At 37.6% G+C, this 22,957-nt stretch overlaps 1 protein-coding gene across 4 annotated transcripts in view; it reads left to right on the top strand.

The window, feature by feature from the left end:
• Positions 1–3,243: 3,243 nt before the first annotated feature.
• The window catches only part of sipa1l1 (signal-induced proliferation-associated 1 like 1), a 119,500-nt gene continuing 99,786 nt past the window's right edge, over positions 3,244–22,957 (top strand). For 3 of the 4 annotated variants that reach the window (XM_077220390.1, XM_077220391.1, XM_077220392.1), the window contains exon 1: positions 3,284–3,575. The gene's annotated coding sequence lies outside the window, so the exon portion shown is untranslated. Of the gene's footprint in view, positions 3,576–22,957 lie in introns of all 4 variants that reach the window. The other variant, XM_077220389.1, reaches the window with a different exon arrangement.

Consider the following 22,957-nt stretch of genomic DNA (forward strand, 5'->3'; position numbering starts at 1 on the left):
ATTTATTTAGGTGTCACAGTGTGTTCTCACAGATGACTCCATGTGTCGTCTCTAAGAGAGTGCCAAGTGGAAGAGCTCTAGCGTCTCTAATGAAAAGTATGAGCTGATTTATAATAGATCACTAGTTGCATGAGGGACACAAACACATGATCAAGTTTTAAAAAATGAAGGACTAACTTGGATAACGTATGATGGTTATCATGTAAGAACTGCCAAAGTTGGGAGATTACATGAGAACACATTTGGCTCACATTTTTTGCTTTAATCCTGCTATTGTCATTAGTCTCACTTTTGAGTTAAACAAGATTTAATCTTTTTTTCTTCCTCTCCATTGTCAGCATTCAGAGTTTTGGAATCTGGGATCAAGCTGATTACGAAAGAGGAGAAAAACAGCCCTCAGCTCCGCTCAGTTTTCCTTTCCTAGATAATCCTGTCATGCCATAACCAAACACTTCCATGCAATTGGCTCATTTAATCATTGATTTGCTCATAACAAAAACTTACATTGAGTGAAATAAACCAATGTGTCCTTAGGACAGACGAGAGGAGAGAGAGAGAAACAAGATGTGCTTTAGTATTATTTTTGGTGTGCATACGCATGCAGTGGGGGCGTTTGGTGTGCAGGGGGGGTGGGGGGGGGGTCCAGCTTCAGGACACTTCTGCTAAGCACTGTGTTGTCATCCTCCCACCTCGCCACACTGTGCTTTCACACCAGAGTGAGTCACGCTGGCTCTCTGAGCTCTGGAGGTGCGCAATGTGGAATGCTAAGCACCCTGAGAGAACTTCACAGAATTCAGACTCTTTCTTCTCTGGCTTCTCATCTCTCCTTTGTACTTGCTTGGAGATGTTGAAAAATGCTGAGAGAAAGCTGCTTGATCTTTGTTTCCATATGTAGAACTAAATGTACATTTGGTTTTGTCTTGGTTTATCTTCCTGTTTTAGGCTGATTTCTATCTATCTATCTATCTATCTATCTATCTATCTATCTATCTATCTATCTATCTATCTATCTATCTATCTATCCATCCATCCATCCATCCATCCATCCATCCATCCATCCATCCATCCATATGCAGAACTAAATGTACATTTAGTGTTGTCTTGGTTTACCAGACACACACACACACACACACACACACACACACACACACACACACACACACACACACACACACACACACACACACACACACACACACACATGTAGTGTTTCCATGTTTTATGGGGACTTTCCATAGACATAATGATTTTTATACTGTACAAACTGTATATTCTATTCCCTTACACTAACCCTACCCCTAAACCTACCCATCACAGAAAACTTCTGAGTTTTTACATTTTCAAAAAACATCACTTAGTATATAAGCTGTTTTCCTCATGGGGACCAAAAAATGTCCCCACACGAACAAGGATTTCAGATATTGCCATCCTTGCCATAAGGTAGGGTTTACCAGGCCACACACACACACACACACACACACACACACACACACACACACACACACACACACACACACACACACACACACACACACACACACACACACACACACACACACACACACACACACACACACACACACCTCACACTTATTTGACACTTTAATATTCTGTGTGTATATATACATATATATATATACAGCATATATATATATATATATATATATATATATATACCGTATATATATGTGTGTGTGTGTGTGTATAATTTTAATATTATTTATTATGAAAATGTATTTATTTCTACATAATCTAAACATATTATAGGAGTCAGTTGTGAAGCAGTCAGGGAATGGCCTTAGGATATTGATTCAGGCAACAGGAGAAACATTTAGCATGCGTATCTCCACTTTCATACCCCACACTATATTGTGTGCACCTTTCACCTATGAAAAGATAATTATGATTTCTTAATGAGATTGCATTCATCAACTTGCATTAGGACTTATTAATGCTTCTCTGAGGGAAATGCTAATAAAGTCTTGAAACGCATAGTGAATATAACTGACTGCCATTAATCTCTCTCTGTGGGCACTTGGTAATTACTTTGCTGATTCCATCAATACAATAACAAAAATATGAATAATAACAACATGGGCTAACTTAATTGTATGCTAAATTATGTTAATCGCTTAGAGTAACTAGTGCATCAGCCATTTTGAAGGCCTCAAAAGCTCTCTGCTCTGTTCTTCTCATTGGGCCACACAAAGACCCTGTGTGCTCAGCAACAACTTGTCACCTTTCTGCATGTCATTCTGTATTAGTGTATCTGCATTGCTTGAGTGGGACTAAATGAATGGGACTATTCTTCCTGTTTCCCTGGCATCCCTGAAAAGACATTCCTATGTGAGGTCACACATGCAATTGTGTGGTCAACATGTAGGGGGCGTCAAGTATTGATCACTCAAACAGGACAAAGGCATTCCTAAATAATTTAGAAGGAATGGGCGGATGTTAACAACCTGGTTGACATGATGAATTTTGTTTTTGAACAGATGATAATATGTGAAAATTTAGCAACTGTGTTATTTATTAAAAAGAGCATGTTGCTTGTTAATAGTTTTTTTCTTTCTTAAAAAAAGTATTCATGGAATCTAGCACTCAATTTAAATAGATTAACCTCCACATGCGCTCAATGAGGACATTACTTTTTGGATGTACCCTTAATTTTTCTTGGATTTAAATATCTTCTGTCAAATATGGACAGTGAGTTCTGCAGTGTAGTAGCTTGACTAAAATCTGCATTACAGTGTTTATTAAATATTTTTTTTTACCAAAATTAATTCATTTTCATGCAAACAAGTTGTTGGGGCAACAAACTACATATTTTAATGATGAAATCTGTTTACTTACACTCCTCTGCAGTTCAATTTGATGTGATAACTCAATTTTCTTTAGGAATAGTTATGAGACACACGAGTAAACATGCAGCATGAGTAACTATATTGGAACTATATTCACATGAAATCCCACACAAAACTGTCACCTTTAAAGTACCAGTATTAATCAAAGTGTTAATCATTATGCTTAGAATTAAGCATGCCACATATAGTACTAACCAACTTACACGACACCGGTTTAGTAATGCACATATTGGAGAGGTCAACCCTACTCTTGTCAAAGACAATACCAGTCGCGTGATCACCGTGCAGCACATAAATTGTGCTGTTGCTAGGGCAACGCTGTCCATAGGGGGCCCATTCCCACAGATACAAATCACGCTCCTCTCTCCTCTCAGCTATCGCGAGAGTCCAGTAAGCGAAGCGTAGCAGCAGCTCGCAGTGACCTCATCAGCAGCTGCAGTGCGAGGCGGAGCAGCAACTTTTGTATGAACTTAGAAGTTGAATATCGAAGACGCTGGGGCCAACGGTGCTGCTGCTGGAGTAGATACAAAAATACGCTGCAAAATCTCCCGCGTCAAACGGTAAAACAGCAGGAATAACGGCTGCACACAGACTGCACTTCGCTGGCGATTATTACGAGGCGGAGAGCAGAAGCTTGTGTCGGACTTTTATCGGAAGGTTTTGTGGGAGAAGAGACCGCACGAGAGCAGCGAGAGGTGGAGAGGGAAGAAGGTGAGTTCATAACATGTCTGTGATTTAATTGTCCATGCCAACTCCCAACAGTGCTTATATGTTTGTAAATGGGGCCACGGAGGTGTTTATTCGGAGGAATGCTCCTCTGTAATCTCTAAAATGCCCGCGTTTTGTCCCTGGAGCGAGTTCCGACGGTTAACGGATGATGATCTCTACTACTCACCTGATTATCAGGGGAAAATCAGAATCGATCTGATAGTTGCAGTGAAGGCGATCCTATTTTGATAGATGAAGATGATAGCAGGCAGAATAGAAATATATACATGTCGTCCGCTGTGTCGTGATTATTTGGTCTCAATTTGATAAACAAGATGATGTAGGGTAAATATGGTGAGGTTATATTATAGAGAAGAGTTTTGGTCTTAACTCCAGATGTGAGAAGAACAGGAGCACAGCCGTTCACCAGTGACAGACGAACAACTTCTTAAAGATTGATTATAATCATTACTGCATCAGTCATGGCGAGAATTTAATCAAATGGTACGCAACTTATGAAAAGACTTGATTCTGACTCCTCTGGTTTTTTATTATTAGTCAGGAGTTGCTTGAAGGTTGAAGGATATACTTTGTAAAACTTGAATCCTTACAAATGAGCACGTGTGTTTCAGTTAATATCGTCAAGTAAATGTCAGGGAATTTTAAAGTGCAATTTCCGTGCATGTATAAAGTCATATAAATTAATACAAGTTTCAGTAATATAATTTTTTCCCTAGCCATACCAATTTCCATTTCTTCAGGTAGAAAACATTTTTCCCCGTATGGAATTCATTTGAAAAATCCCTTATATATAAATGAAAATTAACCCTTATACACAAATAATTTTGAGAACAAAGGCTGTCTACCTAGAGCAGCATTGTGTACATCACAGGCTCTTTCCAGACACTAATATCTATATAATCTGCTGCATTAGCTGCAAATCAGATCAGGTGTCCAACCGGAAGAGTCATTGTGCTGTAGATCACATTGCATTTATTATGCATAACAATTATGTCACGTCAAAATTGTGAGGTCTGTTGTTGTAGGTTGACTAAATGGCCCTTCCTTCAGTTTTCTCCCTGTAAGGGCTTCACTGATTTGTCATTTGCATGTCTTTTCTTCATTGTGTGGGTGGTGTGTGCTAACTGTGTATTGGCCAAGCTCTAAATGCAGTTCATGAGGGGGTGGATTTGAAGAGCTGGTCCCTGATTGAAGTGCTTTCTGGCATTCCCTTTTTAACTTTATATATATGGAAGATGCCACGGATGTGTTATGATCTTAACATCATAAGATCTTAAAAAATTATCAAGGAAGAACTTTGCATGGTATCATAACGTCCCTGAGATGTTGATGTTACCGTGTCCTTTGACAGAAGTGCCACTGTTTTTGTTTAGTCTTGAGTCAATCTGACCACTTTTAGACTTTTCCAGCTGACCCCCTTCAGACTTGCACTTTGTTTTTGCTTGATCACCCGTTGAACAGCACGGATCCCATTATTCCTTTTTGTTATATAGAAATAACATATTACATATCTTTAGATGTAAAAAATGCTGCATTTATGAGTTGATTTTGATAAAGTCAGTAGCAAGCAGAAATTGCCCTGCTGTGTGTAACTTAGTTAGATTTAATGTTTTCTTCCCCCGGCCTCTATCTAAGAATGCCAAGGATGCAGTTATCTGCAGGCAGTGTCGCATTTCCAATATTAAGTAGCCTATTGAAAGGGAGTGTGTAGGTGGACACGCACTGGTTGTGAAACATGTAGAAAAGGAAATGTGCAAGGGGGAAAAATACACTTGGGTGGATGATTGGCACCAGAGGGATTATCAAGAGTTTTTCACATGTAGAGTGCTCCAGATTCTATAGATCCCGACTAGATTAAGTTTTTTATCATTGCCACAGGCTTAACAAATCATATGCAAGTTTGTGCATTTATCAGCTTCACCTGTTGCTCTCTATATACCGTTGCTATGGAAGTTTGGTTAATTATGTCTGTTGTTAGGTTATGTAAGTATACTATCCAAGATTTTGCAGGAGACAACCTTCGAATCTAATTCTGTAACCGGTCTGCACTCTGCATCAGATGTAATTCGTCAGATAATATCTAATAGTCCTACTTTTTAATGCTAATCATGTCCATTGGTATATACGTATGTAACTTTTATAAGTAAGGTACAGTGGCTCATCCCTGGGTTTGTCCAGTCTTAAGGGCAGTGCGTTCACACAAAGGACGATAATTTTACCAATAATGATAAAGATGTAGCTAGGGCTGGGCGATAAATCGATTTTATCGATTAACTCGAATGTGTAGTTTACGCCGATTTGTTTTTATGAAAATCGGTTTTCTCTTTAACAACCGCCGATGCTCACATCTGGGCTCCCTTAGTTCCGACCGATATCAGCGCTTGCCATGATAGAGATACACAAACAACATGGCAAATGAGCAAGATCGCGGTAGCAGAAGCACACCCGCCGAAAACATTTAGGCTACAAGCTGAATCTGCAGGGCTGCCAACTCTCACGTGTTCACTGTGAGAGACGCACTTTTTAGACGCTTTCACGCCACACATCCATTTTCTCACGCAGAGAAAAAAAGGGCAAGCAAAGAGGACACTGGTACCAACAGACAAGACAGAGCAGGTTACTATCGATATGAAACAGATTCTCAGCTCTCAGATTCTGTCAATTTTATTACAAAATTCAAACAATAAACACCGTTTTGGCGCTTGTAAATGTGACGTGAAAGAACGCTGACAGATCTCAGTTCAAGCGGCACGTGAATCGATCATCTGTTACTCTTTGATAAAGTTACTAACTTACCGAAATGTAATTAAATCGATCGATCACTGTTTTTCAACCGCGGAAAGATCTCCATAAAACAGCTGGAGAACAAAATGTCACATAACGTTACGTTTACCTCAGGATGGCTTTTAATGACCCATAGCACGCATGTTAGTTGGACTTAAAATAATTGCTATAGAGAGGAGTATTTTGCTAAATATGATAACTATACTACACATTTATAATATTTTTACCTATATTATTAAAATAGTATAAGGTTGTTATTATAAAAAAATGCATTATATTTAATTTGAGTTAGTTTTAACCTTTAATAATACCAACTGACAGGGCTCTCTGTATGTTTACACCATTAGGTGATTTTTTTTTTTTAAATTGAGAACAATTAACACTTTAACGTATCTACTGTACCTATTTATCCAAAGGAATTTATATTGAATCAAGATCAGAATCAAATTGAAGTTGAAATTGTGAAATTTGTGTTAAGCAATAATAAAAACAGTAGCATACCAGTAAACTTAATAAAATTATGTTTAGTTACCAAATAATTTAATGCTAGTTTTTTGTTTTTTTACACATCCACCCGTTTTATTTTATGTTACATTTTCATCGTTTTCAAAGACAGGGCCTGTCCTCTTGTCTTTTTGGCTTGTTGTTTCTGATTGCACTTTAATCGAGATCAAATCCCAGAAGGGAATATTAAAACAAAATAAAGTTAAAACTTGTTTTGAACAATTTTTCTTTGTCATCTGCAGATTGATTTTAAGTAGGGAGAGAAAAAAATCGATTTAAATCGTAAATCGGATTTTTTGTGAAAAAATCTGGGATTTTTTTTTTAGGCCATATCGCCCAGCCCTAGATGTAGCCTAGTTCTAAAAATCGTTCTAAATGTAAAAGAATAGAATAATTCACAATACAACTAGCCTATAACGATTATGGCACAGAGAAATTATATCGTTGGAATCACTTTCAGAACGATTATTTTCCAGATGATGAATGATAAACACATTGGCAGCCAATCAGAATCCATTCTGCTTTAACAAGCTCAAGGACAAATCTCCAGCGCTCACTTACAATAAACAGAACGATATCGTCCGCTTGATATAGCCTAGTTATCGCTATAGTTATCTTTATAGTTATCATTCTGGGTGTGAACGGGCCTTTACGTTATCTGTAGCTATTATTGCTCGCAATCCAAATGCACATTGCTTTGAACATGTTATTCAATATTTAGTTTACACAAAAATGAAAATTCTGTTGAAGACTTTTGTTAATATTTGTAAATCAAATGATGATGCGTTTAAATTTTTCATCCATTGAAAGTCCATACAACCAAAATTTGCACAGCCACTTTATGAACAGATTTAATTTATGCTTTTATTCACATATAAACACATATAACTGCTCAATTCATGCAGTGTCTTTTTGATGTGTGAAAGTTTTGGTTGTGTGGACTTTCAACGGATGGACAAAAATGATGAGTCAATATCAACATATCTTAATTGGTCTTGACTTCTGTAGATATTGGTTTAGAACAGAATGAAGATGAGTAAATGATTACAGATTTTTTATTCGAGAGCAGATGGAGATGAAATCCGAATAAGTGACCACAGGTGACAATGACAGAAGCATTGTGACTCACAAACAAGGAAAGAAAATGACCTTTTCCCACCCATATTTCTATATTTAATCCAGAAAGTTCCACTGTTGCTGCATTAACCTCGAAATTATGACCTACCCTTAAAAAGGCTAATTTTTCCCCCCTTGTGTAAATCAGCCACTGGTGGTTTCAACCAGTACTAATTTCCAGCATATTGTTCTGCCACCTCATTTAATCTCCCATCTTCCTGGAAGCAGCAGCTGTTGATGCTGATCTGATGAATGGCAAAGAAACAGTTGAAGGTTCAGAATGTATCCGCATTATCGCTGATATTCCCACCAACTGTCTTGCCATCTGCCTAACGGCGCTTGTGTTTCGTGCAGGAGAGCAGAGATTCAGCTTCTTGCGATAGAGAGGATGGGTGTTAACATGGCACCCAAATGCTGAAATTAGTATTGAAGGCACCCATCTTACTTTGGGACTCAATAATTACAGTCCTGTCTCCTCTACCACTTTGGGCTCCATCTTAATGCAGGCTGTAGCCTCAGATTTATGCAGCCATTAGTCATGAAGACAGTCTGTGGAAAATTGGAGGTGAGAAATGAGAGCTGAGGAATTTTCGATGCAGGATTCTTACTATGTTTTTGATTCATGCAGTTTATTAGTGACTCTCAGTATTGAGGCTTTTTTAAGTTTTTTTTTTTTCTTTTAAAAAATAAACCAAAAACCTAATGCCTTATTGCTTTTAGTGTAAATTGGCAGACCGAAACCTTTAGTCATTATTGCGTGGATGCGTTATCAGTATACAGTGGTGATTTCACCTTTCTATGAAAGCGTATATGATGGTAGATTTTTTAGAGATGTCTTGAACAAACATCTTTAGCAGCATCCCTTCTCCACTTTCATGATGAAATCACTGCATTTAATAAATGGAAGCTTTTCAGTGTCATATTTTCCCAGCCTTCCATGATTCTTTTTGATCTATTTAAAACCTAATCGCATTTTGAACACAGTGTCTTTTGGAGCAAGTTATTTGTACAGCATCCACTTCCCTTAGTCATAATGCGGTATCCTAGTAACAGCTTTGCGGTTTGGTTTATTGGTCAGCTAGTTTAACTATTCTTTGGAATCTGTTGTAATGATGTGGAATGTGCTCAGGCAGAGCCTATGTATTAGATTCGTCTCTGTGCGGCTTACATCCACGCTGTAATAGTTTTGAAAACCATTAAGTCAGTATATTCACAAATGACATAATCAATCACTGGCTGCAGACTAGCTAAGAGAGGGGATGGATAATCCAGAACATTCATTGATAAGGATTTGATGGCGGTGTACGTAGCATTCCAAATGTTTAAAATCATGTGTAGCTGAAATTAGTAAAACCATTATTTTGTTTGATTATTTATATTGTTACATTATGCCACATGCATACAATTTGTGATATTTTAGGCAGTTTAAAATAAACGGGGTGAGGCAGTTTTATTAAGAGCCTTATTATATACTGAATGGGACCCACTTCTTGTTGTTCAGTACCTGTTTTGCTGCTTTTCCTAAATCCAGTTGGGCTCTGGATTGACTGCAGCATATCCGGGTTCAATTGTAAGCATGGAGAAGTGGAGCTTTGGAGCTTGGCTTCCCCACTTCAGGGGGAATTGGTTTAAATTAGATTTTTAATCCCAGATTCGGATGTTTGGAGAGAAAAATGTGCACAAACTGTACCACCAGGACAGGAGTACAACAGTTTGTCAATGGGGTACAATTGCATGTTTTTTTTTCTTTTTCTGGCTGTGTGTATATTTATGAGTCCTGATCAGGGGAAACAATAGCAGACTCTGTTGACCTCACCTTGCAGTTTTTTCTTCTTCTTCACAAAATAGATGCAGGTCCACTTGTGTTTTGATTTGATTTAGGTTACTAAGATTTACTTAAGAACTCATTCACACACCATTATGCAAGCTTATTTTATTTAGTGGTTATCTGCTTCTAATGATCTCCAGCCTATTGTGATATTGTTACTGCCCACTTTCAGCTTTAGTGTTTATGTGAATGATAAATCTGTGGTTAAAGATGTAGCTGTGCTAAATTGACTTATAAACTTTTTGTCGGCAGCAGTCTATTTTCTGTGATTTTTCTTGTTCTTTGTTGTGTGTGTGTGTGTGTGTGTGGACATTGCTCTTTATCTTTGATATGCGGATATCAGCAGAACTTCTGGCTGACCCAGTGAGCTCTTCCTGGCTCTCTTGAAGTGAATGTATTGCCAGGAAATAGAATATCTCCATGTGAAATCAATTCAATGTCATATGTAACATTGCTTTCGTGGCAGTCTGGTAGCAACATGGCAATTCTTTAGCAAAAAAAAGAATAAGAATATAGTAAAACCAAAGAATATAGTTCTGATGTGCATCAAAAGATTGTTAAGCATCACAAAATAGAAAGTGGCTGTAAGAAAATAGCTAAAGAATTGAAAATCCCCATTTTGACCATTAGGGCAATAACTAAGAAGTTACAATCAACTAAAGATGTTATGAATCTGCCAGGAAGAGGATGTGTGTCTATATTGCCTTAATGCACGATGAGGAGAGATTGAGTGGCCAGAGACTCTTCAAGGATCACAGATGGAGAATTAGAGAGATTACTTGAGTCTTGGGGTCAGAAAGCCTATTTTAAAAAAAATCATACAACCCCTGCATCACCACATGTTGTTTGGGAGGGTTTAAAGAGAAATCCTCCTCGCTTGTCCAAAGACAAACTCCAGCATATTAGGGGTGGAATGGTACATGTATTCGAAATAGGTATGGGCGGTATATCGAGTTTGTACAATATATCTATTTTTTTCCCCCCCCACGATATGGAATGAGGCAATACCGTTTATATCGATACAGTAGTTTGATACGAGCACATCTGTAAAATAGTGGAGTACGCAGTGTGAGCTCCTGCGGTGAAAGAACAGTACAATTTGTCCTAAACATGACACAAGCTTATTAAGCGCTTCAAAATAACTGGTAAGATAGTTAACAAGTTTAAAGCAGCTTGCCCTGTCAGATGCTCGGACAGATAGCCTACTGTTAGTGACTGAAAGATAAATACTGGCACTGTTTAATGCGTTTGAGACGTGGTGCCATCCTCAGTGCTTAACTTACATTTCACAGGTATATTGTCCATCTGTAAATGTTCAAACAAATCAAACAAATATGTCCATTTCACTGTCAGGAGAGGACGAGCTTCTGCAAATGAATCTCCGCTAAAATTCAAGTGAATGAGCGCCGCCGCGCGCATGCGCGCCAAACAGACGAGCACAATAAAACAGTAGCGCAATAATTCTGACTAAAATACATATTACTAAAATATTTGTTGTTGGAGACAATAAATGTGCCATATGTGGAATTTTAAACCTAAAAGTATATTTTTATGAAAGTGACCATTATAATGGGGTAATCAAATGCAGGCTAATATAATTAGTTTGTGCTTTTGTTTTTATTTTCATTTTTAGTTTAGCCTTTAGTCATTTTTAAAAACAAAAGCATTATTTTTGTTTTTAGTTTGTAATGTTACAATGTTAGAATGTAATGTGATTTTAACCACCTTTTTGCACATAATATATTGCATAGCCTACATTACATTCCCTATTTGTTTCCATATCCTTCAATATCAACATTGTTTGGATATCATTAGGGCTGGGTTCCGATTCAAATTTCAAGAATCGATTCTATTCCGATTCTCAAGATCTTGAATCGATTATCATTATTCGATTCGATCCGATCTGATCCGATCTTCGAGATTTAGATAAGTGTTTTAGAAAAAAGCATTTTTTCCAGCTGTTACCTGAATTACAGGACTAGTTATGCAACATATTGATACTATTATTATAGACATTTAACTGCAAATTAATGGAGTATTGATGGTTGTAAAGAACAATCCCCCTTCCAGAGTGTTGATACAACTGCTTTCACAAAGTTGCACTGGTCTAGACGACAGAGGACGCAGAGGTATTTCAGCAGCAGTAGGCTACTAGGGCTACCGCAATCTTGTAGTAGGCCTACCGCGCTACTGACAAGTCAACCGCAGAGGATTGCAAGTAACCGCAGCAACCGCGATATTCACGTTTTTTTATAAGGCTATACCCTTCTTGTTTTGAACTTCATGCATGTGTATTGAATGTTAAACAAGTTCATAATGATAACAAACAAGACTGTTTATCGTGGTGATGTGTAGCCTACAGAGGCTTTGCCCAGACAGTGAATGAGAGAGATCGGCAGAGCGCGTGCGATTACCTGCGTCTGTCTTTGAAGTCATGTGTATTCGTGAAAATTCGTATTGCCGTGTCAAAGGAAAGCGAAATATTTGTCGTATCATCCTTCTAACTTTCACGTCACAGGTATTTACCATTAATGCGTGTCAGCAGCAGCGCTGGTCAGCATTCCACAGCGCGAGGAGGCCGCGGGAAAATAAAATCAGCGAGTCACGCATTGAATCAATGCATTATTGGTCTCTAATAAGTGAAGCATCAGCTTCAGCGTTACCCATGCGACGCATTGCTGCTCAGCTGAGCCTTGAAAAGTGGAACTCAAAGTTAAAAATAATTAACACATTGTTTCATTACATGTCTTTTAATGAATCAGCTTTTTTGAACGTGTTCGTTGAATGAACGGTTTAATGACTCACTCAAAGCCTGTTGTCGTAACAATGTGCGCGCTGAGTGAAAGCCTTTCAATGCGCATACAGGGATCTCCCAGTCGCGGCAAGTTAAAGTTCACGGGGAAAATGTAAGCCTATTATTAAATCGATCCTCTGAGTTACAGATCGATCTTTAGAAATTAATATCAAAATCGATTCAGAATTGGTGAATCGATTTTTTTCAACACAGCCCTAGATATCATTGAGCAGGATGTGAAATAATTTTTTGTTAAAATAAATACATTTTCTTTAGCCAAATAGAAAAACGTAGAAAGTACCGAGATATATATCGTATATCGCCATTTAACCAAAAAATACCGAGATATGATTTTTTGCCCATATCGCCCAGCCCTAATTCGAAATGAACCGAATCGGTACGGGCGTCACAGTTCTGTGCATGAATTAACACGGAGAATACACGGTATAAAAATAAATAAAACTCGTGTGCAAATTAATTAATGTAATGCGGTACTACTGTTAGATACGCGGGTCCTTTAGGGACACCTAATCTGTTGCCCTGCTAGGTTTGTTTACTTCAGCCTGCCTGCGCGGCGCAAGCCTCCGCTGACCGCGCGCGCGCCTTCCCAAATGGATGAGGCATTTATACTTCGCGCTCGCCGGTGTACTATTCTTTGAAACGACTCGGTGTAATTGTCCTCTAAATCATCAGGAATCAGCCGTGAGAAGTAAGGTACACTCGTGAATGTTTATTTTAGTACTTTAGTACTCTACTAACACTTTAGGACACCCAAACCACACTACTAAAGAATCGTGTAAAGCAGTAAACCAGATTATTCCTTGTGACATTAGAAAAAAAATGGATATGAGAACGTAACCTACAACTAAATTAACGTTATCTTACATATTTTCTAAACATGTTTATTTAGTTTTGTGAACCTTTTTATAAAACATGGCCATTTATTTTTATTTAAAGGGCTTATGTCTGCTATTGTTGGCTCATTTTGTTAATGTAAGCAACTAATTTAGACGCAAGAACTGGGTGTAAAAAATAATAAAATAAAAAGAATTTCTGCATTTTTGTTTTGCTTTTCCCTCTATTGTACCGAACTTGTACCGAACCGTGATGTCTGAACCGAGTTATGAACCGAACCGTGACTTCTGTGTACCGTTCCACCCCTACAGCATATTCAGTTGTCAGAATGACTGGAACTTTAAACGGCACAGGGTTCTGTGGTTAGATTAAACTAAAAAAAGAGCTTTTTGGCAGCAGACACGCTAGATGGGTTTGGCGCGCACAAGGATAAAAAGTACCCCATGTGTACAATTTAATGTACCGTTGGATCTTTAATGTTGTGGGCATATTTTTCTGCTGGAGGTCCTGGACTTCTTGTTCAGATACATGGGATCGGGGATTCTAGAGCTGCACGATTATGACAAAAATCATAATTGCCGATTATTCCCTTGAAATTGTAATTGCGATTATCACAATTTACATTGAATATATATAGGCATATTATAATACATGTTTACACAAAAATTGTTAACACACACAAGTATTGTCCCCCTTTACTTAACATACACATAAATTGTAAGAATGACTTACATTAAGACTATGCAAATCAATGAAATGGCAGTCCCAAACTAGTTTTTGTTAATAGAATGTTGATATGAGCCACCACAGTCATTTAAAAATATAAAAAATAACACAAAGTGAAAATAAAGTGGCATTTTTGGGTTATGGAAACAACACCCCATGGTAAAAACACAATACTAACAAGAACTGTTAATGAAACTGCTCCTGGTGAATAGAATGAAAATCATACCTCCATGCAAATCCTTCTCAGCTAACACGTGATTTATTGGTATTTTACTTTTATTCCGTGACTTACTAATTTACATTGTAACTACGTTGCATGCTCATAGTTTCTTTTGCACTTCATACAGTAAAGCGATACACTACGCGCGCCGCCGCATTTGCGCGTGCAATTGAAGAGTGCGCGCTACGAGCACAGTATAACGGCTGACAGGACAGTAGGCTAAAGTCCGTTTTTCTGAGGTGAAAGACTTTTTATTTCAGCGTATACTTATGTCACTGCCTGGTATGTCATATTGTTCTGGGTTTCTGAAGTAGCCGTGATTCGCCTCTCATAACTTAATTATGCTCTAAACACACACACAGAGTGGATTTTCTTTTGTAATCGCGGCTTTGAACGATTACGTAATCGTGGCATCCGTAATTCGATTAATTGTAGAGCCCTAGTGGATTCTATCAAATATCAACAGAAAAAAAATCAAAACCTGACGGCTTCTGTTAGAAATCTTATAATGGGCCATGTTTGGATTTTCCATCTGGACAACGATCCAAAACAAATATCAAAATCAACACAAAAATGTGTTACAGTGCACAAAATGAAGCTTCTGCCATGACCGTCCCAATTCCCTGACCTGATGAGTTGAGTGAAAAACTCATTTATTTCATAATGTGATTTTCCGCTCCACTTTCAATTCTTTTACTTCAATGAAAGGTATAATTTTTACAGTTTTTTGAATGAAAGATCAAAAGGATAAACAATGCAGATTTATTTTTTACAGCCAGTTTTGATCATATTTACCAGGGGTGCCATTAATTCTGACCATGACTGTACATTTTTAAAGGATAAAAATTTCACAGAATTACAGACTCTAGACATTACAAGTTTTTAGAAGCACTACTGTATATGTAAAATTAGTTAAAGGTTTTGTGAAGGGTGAATGCTTCTAATAATAATATATATTTAAATATACTTGAACCTAGGGCTGGCCCCTTCTAAAGATTTTTCTAGTCGCACGTTTATATATTTTTTTAATTACTTAAATATATACGGAAGATAATACTAATCCATAATGAGCATTTAATATAGTTGTAAAATAGCCTATTCCACGCTCAAGCGCTGCATAAAGCTAGCAGCAAAGCACAGGAAAAAGTAATGATTATGAATGTAAAAAGTTGGCAGAAAGCGCATCCTGTATGTTTTCATTATTTTACAAAGGCACAACGTTTTCTTGTTACTGTGAGTTTATACAAAGAAAAGTTTCGAATAATGTATTACTCTTATCTGTATGACCCACAATTTTGTATTTTAAATGATTTCCGCTGTTGTCAGTAAAAAATGCAAGTAATCATGCCACCACCTAAAAGTTATAAAGCGCATATACTTTAGCTTCCACACTCGGCACAAACACCAGTCCTTTCAGAAAAATGCGTAGTTTATTTGTGATTGTTGCGGGCAAAAATCCTTGATTATGCGGTACGTTTTCTTAAAAAATGCGATGGAATATGCGGGATATTTATGCAATGAAATTGCGGGAAATGTCAAAAACTGGTTTGATGAAAAAGAGAAAAATAAAAGTGATTCCCCCCACACTCTGTTCTCACTAGGCTACTATCTTAATGTAAAGAGTCACTTCTTATTACTTCCTATGATAAACAAGCATACTACATCACAGAAAGTGCTGGGAATATTTAAATTCTCATCTTGTTTTATTTCAGACCTTAATAAACACATGGCTCAAACATACAAAACATTGAGTCAAACAAGTTCTGTAGCTTTACAAAAGGAATATGCTACAACTTCTGTAAAAATTAATAAATAAAATATTAAAAATAAAATGTGTGTTTCCTGTTTTACAGCTTTTCGATGATGTTCATGTCGCGTATTTACGTCACTTCATAACGTTCCCATGGCAACAGGGGAAAATGGCTGCTCTTGTGTGAAGTAAACGCAGCATTTTCCACCTTTCTGCTAAGATGTATGTGACTTTTTTGCAACGAAAATGCGGGGATTATGAAATCATGCAAGCCCTGCATATTTTGCGAGGAAATCGGCCTTAGTGTAATTTATGCGGCGAAAGTGTGGCGTATTTGACACGTGGATATGCGCTTAATAATAGCGCACATTTATCTAGGTTAACATTAGAGCGAGCGGTAGGCTTGCTGCGATAGGCTGTTACCGGTGTTACACTGTGTTAAGCCGCATACCGATTACATCACTTGCCCACCGCAGGACAGCCCCCCACCGTCATTTAGATTTTTATTTTAGTAATAAAATCATTGAGTTCAGTTAGAAAACAGACACTACACTACAAATAAAAACTAAACGCGTCTTCTCAATTCAGCTTGAGCTGAACGAGAGTCGCAGGCTGCACAGGTCAGCAGCAAGAGTCAGATTTCATTTATGAGTATGGTGTATGCCCTGCTTATTCGTTTTGTTAATAAAGTCATCTTCCTTTTGTTAGTTCTATGTTATAGCCTAAGCGAGTTTGTCGTTGTACTGTTTTGTTGTGTTTTTCATTAAGAATAATAATGAACCCACCATTCAAGCAATTGACGCCCCCAAATTGTTGCTAATTTGAATGTAAAATGCGCATGGGTATTCACAAAATATTTTTAAAGCAAGGTGGAAAAGAGGCCCCAATGTTCATCAAATCAATGTCCAATCAATAAGTTTCCGATGGCAATCTGTTGCCGATGGCAATCTGATTTTATGAAGTTTTTATTTTTGTTGCATTTGGAACCATTTTAAACCAGCAGGAAATATGCTGTGCTGTTTTTAAAAGGTGTGAGTAGAGGGCCATGGGTGAGGCTGACAATGTGGAATGAGTGAGAGGGATCTGGACTCAATAGAGGTGAGGTCATCCATTTGAGCTTTATAGCAAAGGCCAGCAAACACAGGATTCAGGAACAATCAAATGTGTATGCCCCAGTACCCTCTGCATCCCCTGCCAAACTTTCGTGTGTGTGTGAATTTAAGTTCTCTGTGACTCAAGCAAACATTGTCACCAGGAAGTGAAGGTTAATGATTATTTAGGTAAAGAGAAATGAAACGCTATGCATCTTTTTTTTGTCAAACCCATGTTAGTTCTAACTTGGACATGCTGTTTACAGATGTTCCCATATTACTGAGAGCGAGAATGTAGGTTTTAGCTGGGTTAGTCCAATTTTAAACAGTTTACTGTATACTTTGGTTATTTTTATTAAGAACACAGACTATCTGTGGATAATGCAGCCATGTTCATGAAAAATGTTTCCCCCTTAAATGGGTCTTACTATGCTTTTTCTCTTTTTCAACTTTAGTTAGCCTAGTGTGTAATGTTGCTGTTTGAGCATAAAAAGATCTTCAAGGTTACAAAGCTCAAAGCCCACTCCAAAGGGAGATATTATATTTAACAGAGTCCACTTTCCAGGAACTACAATGAACCACTCGTTTGGACTACAACACGTTTTTCCGGGCTTTATGAAGTCATAATGTTCCTCGTTTAAATAATCCCCACCCACGGAATAGGCAGGAGGTGTGGATGAACTATTGCTATGTCAAAGAGACGCTGTTTTTTCCCCAAAACTCATTTGTTTGACCTTCCTAATAGGGATGCTCCGATCAGGATTTTTGCAGCCGATACCGATAGCCGATTTTTTGTCATGCTGATCGGCCGATACCGATCCCGATACCGATGCTTAATATAAGACAGAGATAAATGCAAACAAAATGGAGAAGTCTGATGCAGCCCACAAGGTTAAATTAAACATTGTCCAATAGTAAACTTTGGAGGACAACATAAACATACCTAAAATAGAGAAGTCTTATTTAACTTAAACCTTGTCCAAAACAAGTCTGAGCAGGACAAAAATTTAATAAATAAATAATTTAAACTCCTAAAAGAACAAATTGGAGAAGTTTGATGCTACTCATTAGAAGGGGTGGGCATTTCAAGCAAAAATAATATTCGAAGATCGCTGGGTATTATTCGAAAATCGCACCCCTCCCCCATATGCACGCACACATGCATGTATAGGCCACACACGAGAAAAGCGGAGTGATCTGACGTTTAAATATAACTTAAAAACGCAAATATTTCATATTTGTTTTATATAATATAATGTTCTTTTTTAAATTTCATCTATGGTGATATGAAAAAGGAACCGCATGAGATAAGGTAAGATAGGATCATAAGATGCCCAATATATCAAGAGACATTTGGAATGGGTTAGACATGATTTTGACCACTTAAGTTTTGTTTTGTAGAAAGCCATTCTTAAAGTTAATTTCGTTTTGTTAAAATTTTAACTTAATTTCAATCAATGTTTCACCAATTGGCTGGATTTAATAAATAAGAAGCGAAATGCAGCAGACAATATAATAGGACACGGAGGCACCCGCGCGTGAACTGGAGCGCGTCTCATAATTGAACTGAAACTCAGCGTATAAGCTACTTTGCCTCACAGACCTGAGAACGTGTAGAAAGCTTGAAATGCTTTTTTTTTTTTTAAACAACAACATTCAAATCGATAAGAAATGGGGTACTCTCTGCTTATGTAGGCTAATGGCTCTGATCCGTATGAAGTGTGCATTTCTCTCTATAGGCGCGTTCACTACATGCGAAGATGGCGTCAACATCGCCAACTGTATCTTTGCAGCCAGAAAACACTAGTTTATTAATAAACAATTAAAATGTATCATGCTACATAAACATTAATTTTGCCGGTTCTTTGTGGCAAGCTTTATGCATGCGCTTGATATAAGGAATATAGGTATCGTAAAATTACGATAACAGTCATTATGGTTTAGTATTTTCTCCCATATATTTCAGTAATTAAATTAATATAAATATGTGATTAGACTAATGATTTAAATGAACTACTACTAGTCAACTAGAAAAAACTTTAGTCGTGCACGGTCAGCAAAATTTATTTCACATATTTCCTAACCAGCGCGTCACTGCGGGCGTTCTGAGCGAGCGGCGCTGTGTGGACTGAGCGAGCGAATACTCTTCAGAAAGGCGATCTCTCTGGAGGACAATGCTCCTCCACGTGAGATTCCTTTGAAACATACATGGCAAATAGCTCATTTTTTTCATTGTTTCTCGACACATCATAGTAATTCCACACAGGCGATGACATGACTGCCAAATCATTTAAGTCCCCACGCATCATGTACCTTCTCACGTTTTGACGTCATCAAATTGAGATCGGTTTGTGAGATCGGCCAAGTTTAGTGAGTACCGATCGAGTCATAAAATGTGAGTATCGGCCGATACCGATCTCTGGCCGATCGATCGGAGCATCCCTACTTCCTAAGGCTGATGAACTTAGAATTAGTGATCGACCGATGTATCGGTCTACCGATATTTTTCCCGATATTTAAGCATTTTCCCATAATCGGGTATCGGTTTTGTAATATCGGATTCGCCGATAAACGGCGCCATCTTGTGGCCGTTTTGAGAATTCCGCCATTGCAGCCCGCGTCTGAGGAGATCAGTCAACAGCAACTCTGTGCACAGGTAAAATATATGTTCGACTTACTTTGCTTTAATTATTCAACTTTATTTAACATAACAGACATGCAGAAATGAGATTTGAGACATAAATTCCTGATATAGTATATTTATGCAGCTTGGTTCTAACGAATTGAGACGAACTCATGGAGTCACGTAGTGTAATCCGTCATGTCCTGCCCCAATAAAGACGTAACTTTACATTAATTAAATAAAACAGACATGAATGAGTGCGTGTTGAAAATAAAAGCGCTGAATTTAATTCTCTATCTGTTGTATTTGCTCATCATTAGTCTCGAAAAAAAAGTTTGTTCATATTGCTGAGCACTCACTGGGTTGATGATCAGGAATGCTCAAGCACGGCCACTGAATGAAACTTTTGACAAGATTATCTTGTTTAAACACCGTAGATTATATGATAATTTACTACATAGCAATTATTTCGCTAATAAACATCTAAATATACCGCTTTGTGGAAATTAATTATTTATTATTTGCACGTGCGATCGCGTTGAGTAGCCTAAGTTATATTTCTTTGTAAATGCATAGACAAACGGCATTTTGTCAGAAAGGATTTCATGATATAGACTGACAAAACTATTATTAATAATTAATAACATACTAGTTGGAAAATGCAATTATGTATATGCTGTTTTGTTTGTTACTTTCCTGACAATGTTGCATTCCAGCTAATATTATTCAGTGAATTAATATTACCCAGTGAATTATTCCTCACTCTTAGTTTAAACCTATTAAACGGCACATAAACCTTCTAAAACTGTTTAAAATGAAATACATTACTGCAAAGGTGATATGACTCCCGTCAATTATTTTCTCCATATGAAAACATTAGACTTTTAACATTTATTTTGCCTATTGTTAACATTGTTGCTGCTGATGCTTATAAATTAATTGTATAATTTAGATATAAATTATATAATGTAATAATATAAATGTTTTTATTGTAATTTGATTTATTTACCATTTTTGAAAACAAACGAAGCAGGCTTACAGGGCACAATGTTGAAAGACTCTGTTTTCTACACTACAACTAGTTCTGCTTAACTGGGAGTATTAAGTTACACTATAAAATAGCTATGCAAAAATAAAATTCAGGTAATTTAGATTCCTAAAGTTTTTTTTGTTTTGTATGCAAGGAGGGAGTGATTTTTATAAATAAAATGGTTTGTTCAGTTAATTTGTGTTGTAATAATTGTGTCAAAAACAGAAGTATAACAGTAAATAAAGATCGGTTCTGCATATCGGTTATCGGGCGCATAAACATGCAAATAATCAGTATCGGTATCGGTTATAAAAAATCAATATCGGTCGATCACTACTTAGAATGGGTAAAATTTATTTTAAACACTGTTCCTGAACATTATAATCCCGATGTTTGTCTGTGCGCTGCACATTTTACGAAGAACAGCTTCCAGTTTCCACTTTGGTGGGACATTCTGTTGTTTGTGGATAACAACTTGTAAGTAGGCTTTCTATGATAGTCGATGTTGACTGTGTTACCGGTGTTCAGAAGCAACACTGGTTACATCACTTGCCAACCACGGCACCGGTGGGCAAGTGATTATAAAAATCACTTTATTATATATATAAAAAAACAATTTAGTTCAGTTAGAGAATAGACACTACAATTAAAAACTGAACGGTGTCTGCTTAATAAATCCTGAGCTGAACGAGAGTAGCAGAACAGATCAGCAGCAGGAGTCAGATTTTATTTATCACGACAGTGAGGAGCTGACGATGATGGCGGAGTATTTGGTGTCAATGCGAAATGTAAAAGCGTCTATATAAGCGAATTTGTCGTTGTTCTGTTTTTTGTGTGTGTTTTTCATCAGGAAAAATAGGTTAATGGTTAATGATTTGAAAGCGAAACTAAAACACGACCGCACGTGTCAACGGGCACGGAGCGAGCAGAACAGAGCACTGCTCCGGACCATTATGAATGCACGTGCTGATGCTCGCATTTTACTTTCCCCTTTAAATTAGCAATTTAGGGTTCCCCCTGCGGGAAAATTTCTTCAGTCACATCCCTACTTGTAAGTATGTCTTATTATTTGTAGTTGCGTTTTCTAAGCAGTTTTATGTTGTTGAACTTGCTACTAGGGATGGGCATTCGATTAAATTTTCTTAGTCGATCGTCGTGAGAATTAACAATCGACTATCGATTAATCATTAATATTTTTATATACAAATTCATTATTTAACTTTTTATAAATTAAAAATGCAATGAAAATACAAAAATACAGCGAGTTTTTCCTCGATTAGATCTTTATTACAAGATGATCAACTTGTGGCAGTAAAACTGGACGTTCGATTAGGCTAAACTTGAAGATATATGCGCTGCGGTGCTCGAAAGCAACGGAACCTGCAGCTGCGAGTTGGCGTTCTTAAACAGAGACCCTCGTTTGTTCCAAAATAATAAATAATAAAAATATCATGTTAAACAATAACTTAACCAAAAACATAATAATACTTAGATCTGACAGGTTTTGTCAAAATGTAACTCAAAACTATCCAAGAACGGAGTCGAGAAAGAGGGTGAGAGAGATTAGCCTACCTACTGTAACAATCAATTAGGCTAGGCTACTTAACAAAGCCTCATAAAAAATAACTAGTAACTCACATACAACTTCTACACTAGTCTACTGATTTTTGTTGAGAAAGATAAGCATGTTGATGACATGATCTGGGGTCAGACGCGACCGCAACCTGACCGTCAAGTCTCGTTTACACTTTCGCCTGGCTCTGCAGCGCGAGTCTCCGCAGACTGCGCGCGCACCTCCCCAAACAGACGAGGCGTTTATACTCGACGCGCTCGCCTGTGAAACACCGAATACCGCAATGGCGTCATTTTTGCCGCACTCACCTTCGTGCTCGTGCAGACGCGTCGAGTGTAAACAAGGCTTCAGTCCAGCCGCTGAAAACACCCGCTCTGAGGGGACTGACGTTGCCGGGATGCACAGGTACCTCCGCACTAACTTGACCAGCCAGGGGAACACGTTCCCTTTCCACTCACACTACGCAACGC

Source organism: Siphateles boraxobius, unplaced genomic scaffold, assembly GCF_051911475.1.
Source record: "Siphateles boraxobius isolate OS27281-9 unplaced genomic scaffold, OSU_SipBor_1 8, whole genome shotgun sequence".
Classification (NCBI taxonomy): Eukaryota; Metazoa; Chordata; class Actinopteri; order Cypriniformes; family Leuciscidae; genus Siphateles; species Siphateles boraxobius.